This window comes from Mastomys coucha, unplaced genomic scaffold, assembly GCF_008632895.1.
Source record: "Mastomys coucha isolate ucsf_1 unplaced genomic scaffold, UCSF_Mcou_1 pScaffold21, whole genome shotgun sequence".
NCBI lineage: Eukaryota > Metazoa > Chordata > Mammalia > Rodentia > Muridae > Mastomys > Mastomys coucha.
In genome coordinates this window covers 18,114,219-18,121,257 of record NW_022196904.1, presented here as the reverse complement: position 1 = coordinate 18,121,257, position 7,039 = coordinate 18,114,219, and positions in this window count along the sequence as shown.

The following is a 7,039-nucleotide window of genomic DNA, read 5'->3' as shown; positions in this document are numbered from 1 at the left end:
TGGCTCCAGAACTACAATTCCCAGAATCCCTCGGCGGAAGTTCATCGTTCTGGTGCTTTTTCTGGGACTACATTTCCCAGAATGAGAAAACTCCAAGCTGTTTTAACTAGATTGAGGTCGACGTTAATTGCTTTTTGGGAAATGTATAAGTACCACCGTCGCGTAGTAAGGAAGTTGTGGGTCCAGACTGTTTCGTTGAGAAATTTAAAAGTGATCTGTATAGTGTCTACCAGCTAAGTTCCATGAAGCAAAGGTGGTTTAGAAATCTCAAAGCCAGTCTCTGTGCTGGCTAAGGGGAGGTACAGTAGCAGGACCAGAGGGTATAACTATCCTGGGTCCAGTTTTCAGCTCTTTAGCCAGGGGGCTTATAGAGAACAGGGTCTCAGGTTTTGCCAGCTTCAAGATAGAAAATTCTGTCCTGGGGTCAGATCAGCATAGGTTAGCTCGGGATGCCCAAGTGAGCCGTCTGTTAGCAGACTGTCTAAGCTCCACCCCACAGTTAGTAGCAACAGCTAGGTTAGCTCCTCCCCACAATTACCTGGCAACAACCTAGTAGGCCTACCCACTCTAAAAGGGGCTTGCTTACCCTCTCTTCTTGTCCTCTTGCTCTTCCCTTCTTGCTCTGTCCCCTTACCCCTTCCTACTCTTTCCCCATTTCCTCCCCCCCTCCTCCACGTGCTTATGGCCCGCCTCTACTCTTCTCTTCTACTTCTCTCCCTCTGCCTTTCTCTGCCCTACTACCCTCTTAACTCTCCTCCCTATGCCCTGAATAAACTCTTTTCTAGACTATACCATTGTGTGGCTGGTCCCTCAGAAGGAAGAGATGTCTCGGCATTGGCCCGCTGAGGCACCTGCTTCCCCATACTTCAACTCACCTTCATAGAACATATCCCCCCCTTTATCATTTTATAACCACATCAAGTTTTACTTCCCAGTCTGCATAAAAAGGGAAGAGGGTCCCAGGATTTGAGTATAATGACCATGGGGTGGTTGGTCTTAGAGTTTGGGTTGCAGGTAAGGTCTATTTTAATGTAGGGGTCTCTATCTATTGTCTATCTTGTTCTCTAAGTTTCATATTCTCAGTGGTGGCAACAGAAAGTCCCTAGAATGTTGCAAGTGGAACTTAATTCAGCAGAACAGGCACTTATTTTCTCCCAGGCATAATTTTTTCCTTAATGCCAACAACTTGTACTGGGGAGTTTGACCATTGTTTTGGGTGTGTGGTTAGTGTAGGGGATTTTAAATAGTCAGACTGAGAGAGGTCGATAATTACCCTGCCTGACCGGGTATCTGATAACCGTCATAACCAAGTCTTGATCTATATGTCTCTGGTTTGGGTCTTCTGGGTGTTGTCTGATGGACCATCTTTGTTCTGGGTCCTGGTGCTTTCAAAGGGCAAATTTCAGGTGAGAATGATGAATCTAAGCTCAGATCCCATCCATCATCATAGCTGGGATGACCAGGATCACTAATGTGGTCCCTTCCAGCACAGTCCCAAACTCCCTTTTTGATGTATCTTGATCAGGATTAAGTCTCCAGGTTGGAACCAGTGAAGGATAGCATGGTGGGTGAGGTGTTGCAGAAAATACATGCTCCCGAGCTCCTGCTGCTGCCGCCACTGCCAACTCTCTGGAGCTAGCCCCTGCAGCAGGTGATCTCTAGGACCATAAACTCTCCTGTCCCCAAGGCCACAGGGCTCCCACTGGGCCAACTCTTGGACAAGCCCCCACCCCAAGTTCCTCTCTCTTCCACGCAATGCCCTACTGTACCCCTGGTTAGCCATTTCAACAGCTAATTATCCAGTAGCATCAGGACTCTTAATGCTTAATTAGCCAATCAGATATATGTATCAATAATGACATAATTTACAAGATGTCAATAGAATAATTTCAGAGCTAATTGATAGTGATAAAAGCTTTACCCCAATTATTCTAACCTTGTGAAAATCTTAGTTACTTGGGGCTGTTTAAAAACCACACGGGATCAGGGTCTTCTTCCTGTCTGTCTGCCTCCATGTTAGCTTCCCCTCTTCCTTCTCCTCCTGCTACCTCTGTTCCCCAAACTCCTAGCTCTGCCTCCCTTTTCCTGTCCAAACACAGGCCTGACACTGTCCTAAGGTGATTGGACAAGGAAAATCCTGCAACAGTGGGGTATGGGTTGAGGTGGGGGCTTAGTTTAAGTGTGGAGAAAGGTTTGGGCACTCTGGAGTGCTTGGATTGACTTAAGATCATGATTAGAGATTTCAGCTAAAAGGTCAGCTTTGACCTTTGTGAGGATGGTAGGGGGGCTCCAATACATTTCATAGGGAGTTACTCCATTTTTGTAGAGGTATTTGGGTATTTCTGGCCCTAAGCAGGGTAAAGGTGTGTCTTAGGGTTTTACTGCTGTGAACAGAAACCATGACAGGGTTTCTCTGTGTAGCTCTGGCTGTCCTGGAACTCACTCTGTAGACCAGGCTGGCCTTGAACTCAGAAATCCAACTGCCTCTGCCTCCCAAGTGCTGGGATTAAAGGCATGTGCCACCACTGCCTGGTGTCCAAAGCAACTCTTATAAGGACAATGTTTAATTGGGCCTGGCTTACAGGTTCAGAGGTTCAGTCCATTATCATCAAGGTGGGAACATGGCAATATCCAGGCAGGACACAGACACAGGCATGACAAAATCAGAGTTTCAAAGACAGACTCAGAACTACTTTGTGAGTGCGGTCTCTTGGGAGAGAGGCCCGACGAGATTCAAAGGGGAAAATCAAAGCCACCCCTCTTTGCCAGGGGAGAAAGGGGATGATCCTCCACCTCCCAACTCAGGAGAATGATGCTTCTCTCAGTTGAGCCACCAGGAGTCTAGACCAAAACCAGAAACAGAACTGCACAGAAAACTTACTAGCTTACAGAGGGAGCTGGCTGGCTTAGTGTTGCTTACTATCAGAGAGGTTTGGGGGTTGGGGCTTCCTGGCCAATGAACCAAATATTGTGATCAAGGAGTGTATTAGTCAGGGTTCTCTAGATTTATAGAACTTATGGAATGCCTCTATATATTAAGCAGCATTGTTGTGATGACTTACAGTTTGTAGTCCAACTAACCCAACAATGGGCAGCTGTGGATGAGAAGTCCAAGAATCTAGTAGTTGCTCAGTCCCACGAGGCTAGTTGCTTCAACTGGTCTTCTGTGGAAGTAGTGTTCAACAGATGTGCTGACAAGTAAATGCAAGCAGGTGAAGAAGAGAGAATCTTCCTTCTTCCAATGTCCTTATGTAGGTCTCCAGCAGAAGGTGTGGCCCAGATTAAAGGTGTGCACCATCATGCCTGGATCTGGGGCTTGTTTTGTCCCAAACTGACTCTGAAATCAGAGATCTCCTTGCCTTAGTCTCCTGGGATTAAAGGCATGTACTACCTTGCCTGGGCCTAAGCTTTTCATAGCCACTTTATCTCAAGATCTCTATGTCGAGATCCAGGTCAGAAACTTGTGTCTTCCAGCCTCAAGATCTGGATCACAGAGCCCTCCTATTCTGGATTGTGGTTCATTCCAGATATAGTCAAGTTGACAACTAAGAATAGCCATTACAAGGAGTTATCCCACAAACCACATGAATACAGATCTCAGTGAGACAGGGATATTTTATTGAACACTTGCCCCAGGATTGATCAACCAAGGCTGTAAACTAGACTTGGGAGCTGATTGGAACCTTGAATCAAGTCTGTCCCAAGTTATTCCACCAATCAGAATTTAGGGATAGGGGACTTCCTTAGGAACCTGTCTTTGTTCAACATTTATTCTGTTCTCATTGGTTGGGGGTATTCAACTGTAGCTGGGGACTTGCCTTATCTAATATTCATGTCTTAACTTGCCAACTGGGTGTCATTTACCCACATACATGTCTCTTTCTGCCAAGTAGGATGTCAGTTCCCAAGGAGGTCTTGAGAACTTAAAACTTTTCTCAACATCTGCTCAAAATGGAAGTATTATTCCAAATGGCTTTTTATATTGGTACAAGTGTCTCTCTTATGTTGGAGTCTATCCCAGGAGTAACTTACCATACACAGGACAGGAAATACTACCAGGAGGTGAGTTGTGGCTTACTATACAAAGTAGTTCTAACTGACCTCTGTTTCCAAGAACACCAAAGCACAGAACATAACAAAATACACACTTCACTCAGGCATGAAAATTTCCTGATAATAGCAGTTAGAGTTTCTGAGAAAGTTTCTTTGTAACATTAGCAACAGCTAACATGGCTGGCTAAACCAGTAGCAGTTACCCAGGCCTTATAAGGTTACTTTTTGGTTTATTCATTTCTGAAATGCGGTGAAATACTACTATGGATACTCTCTGGGTTTTGTTGTTGTTTTGGTGTTTTCCTGAGACAAGGTTTCTCTGTGTAGCCCTGACTGACCTAGAACTCCCTCTGTAGACCAGACTGGCCTTGAACTCAAGGATCTATGTGCCCCTGCCTCCCATGTGTTGGGATTAAAGTTGTGGGTTACCACACTGGGCTGTGGATCCTTTTTAAGAACATTGGAGTTCTATATTATATGGCATTATAAAATGCTAAAACTTCAACTGTGCAGCTATAGGAGCCCGATTCAGCAGCAGAGTCAGAGTCCCTGCATAGAATCCCCTAGTCACAGGCTGTTGGAGTGGCCTGGTGGTAGAATACTGGGTTTCTGGGTCACTATTCTATTGCTGTGAAGAGACACTATGACCAAGGCAACACAAATCACTTATTTGGGGATTTGATAGAGGTTTACTTCACTATCATATCAGGAAGCATGGCAGCATGCTATGACCAAGAATTTGAGTATTTGAACCTTTGAACTCTGAGGAACACTCTTTTTTAAAGATTTACTTATTAATTATATGTAAGTACACCGTAGCTGTCTTCAGACACTTTTTTTTCTCTCTCTGGCCTCATTCAGTCGTTTGTAGCTGTCTTCAGACACACCAGAAGAGGGCATCAGATCTCCTTGCGGATGGTTGTAAGCCATCATGTAGTTGCTGGGATTTGAACTCATCCCCTTTGGAAGAGCAGTCAGTGCTCACAACCGCTGAGCCATCTCTCCAGCCCTGAGGCACACTCTTATGAAACCACCATAGTCCACTCCTAAGCCTCCATGTGCTTGTAGGTATAACATAGTACAAAAATGCATCCAGTCCAACTTCAGTAGTCCCCATAGTCTATCACAGTCTTAATACTGTTTAAAAAAATCCAAAGTTCAAAGTCTGTTCTGAGACTCACAACTATCTCTTAACTGTATTCCTCTGTAAAACCAAAATGAAAAAGCAGATCATACACTTTGAACCTACAATGGTGCTGGGGACTTGATTTGTGCATACATGGGGGTTTATACATCCACTGTAGGCCCTGCCAACAGTTGGGTTTTTGTTTTGTTTTGTTTTTTGACTGATCAATAAAGAGCCAGTGGCAGGGGAACAGAGGCAGGACTTTTAGGATTCTTGGGAAAGAAATACAGAGAGAGAATCTGAGATTAGGAGGGGTAGGAGATGGACCACACAGGAAGAAGTGCAGGAGGGAGAGCCCACCGACATATAAGAAACAAGGGCCACTTCCCCAATTGGGTCTTAGGTAGTAGAGATGAAATATAGATTTAGCAATTTTAAACTCGGGAATATTGGAGGGGAGAATGCTAGCCACATGGAGGTTCAAGAGTGGCCCAGTCATTGAGGTAGCTAAAGCAAATTGAAAATAATGCTACCCATTAGTATCTTTCATTTGGGGACCTCAGAGCGTTGGTGTGTGTGTGGGGGGGAATCGCACTGTCCCAGTCAGGAAGTAGAGAGGATTAAATATTTACCGCTATAGATGGTGCACAGTGGGGTAGGCTTGTACACACTGTTAAAATTATTTAGAGATTCTGGGATGGAATACACATGCGCTGTGATGTAAGATTAGGACTTGGGAATAACTGGCTTCTTAGTAGGCTACAGATTTTGCCCTAGCCCACAGTTCAGAAGTAATACAAAGAGTTTGGGTTCAGAAGTGCTGGGAGTCCCTGCTGTGCAAAGAGACAGGCTGCTAGGAAGGCAGGGAGAGAGAGAGGGAGAGAGAGAGAGGGAGAGAGAGGGAGAGAGAGAGAGGGAGAGAGAGAGGGAGAGAGAGAGAGGGAGGGAGAGGGAGGGAGGGAGGGAGGGAGAGAGAGAGGCAGATGGTAGAGGCTGCCTGCTTCCTATAGTCAGACAAATAAGGGAGAGAGATGAATGAGCTTTGTTTAATTGTTCTTAAGGATAGAAGGGAATATAACAGTAACTGTTTAAATGTTTTTAAGCATAAGATTTCCAGGCCTGGGACTAGAGAGATGACTTAGTGGTTAAGAGCATTGACTGTTCTTCTGAAGGTCCTGAGTTCAAATCTCAGCAACAACATGGTGGCTCACAACCATCCATAATGGGATCTGATGCCCTCTTTTCAGGTATCTGAAGACAGCAACAGTGTACTTACATATAATAAATAAATAAATCTTTTTAAAAGAAAAAGATTTCCAGGCCTTTGACCTCAAATATAGGAAACAAAGGCACACGGATAGAAGAGAGACTGAATGAAAAAATGCTTTAAAGAAGATTTGAAAATGTCTATGCCAGGACAAATATTTGGATTCTTCGAACATGGTCTACATGGGAATTCTGCCATAACATAGCATGACATTCATTCATAAATCAGCCTGAAAATAGGCTCATACAGAAAATATAAAGGAATTTAATTGAAGTAAAATACATAAAAAGATGTTAATCCAAGTTATACAAAGAGAAAGGGGATATAATTATATATCCACAGAGATTAATCTCCATAGAAAGGAGAAAAATGTTTTAAAGGAAATTTAAAAAGGTCTATGCCAGGGCAGACAGTTGCGTTCTATGAATGTGGGTCCCAGAACCCATGGAAATTCTGGGATTGCTTAGCCTAGCATATGACACATTTCAGTTTAGAAATAGGCTCATACAAAAATATAGAAGGAAATTTAATTGAACATACATGGGAGGATGTTAATTCAAGATATATGAAGAGAAAGGATATATATATATATA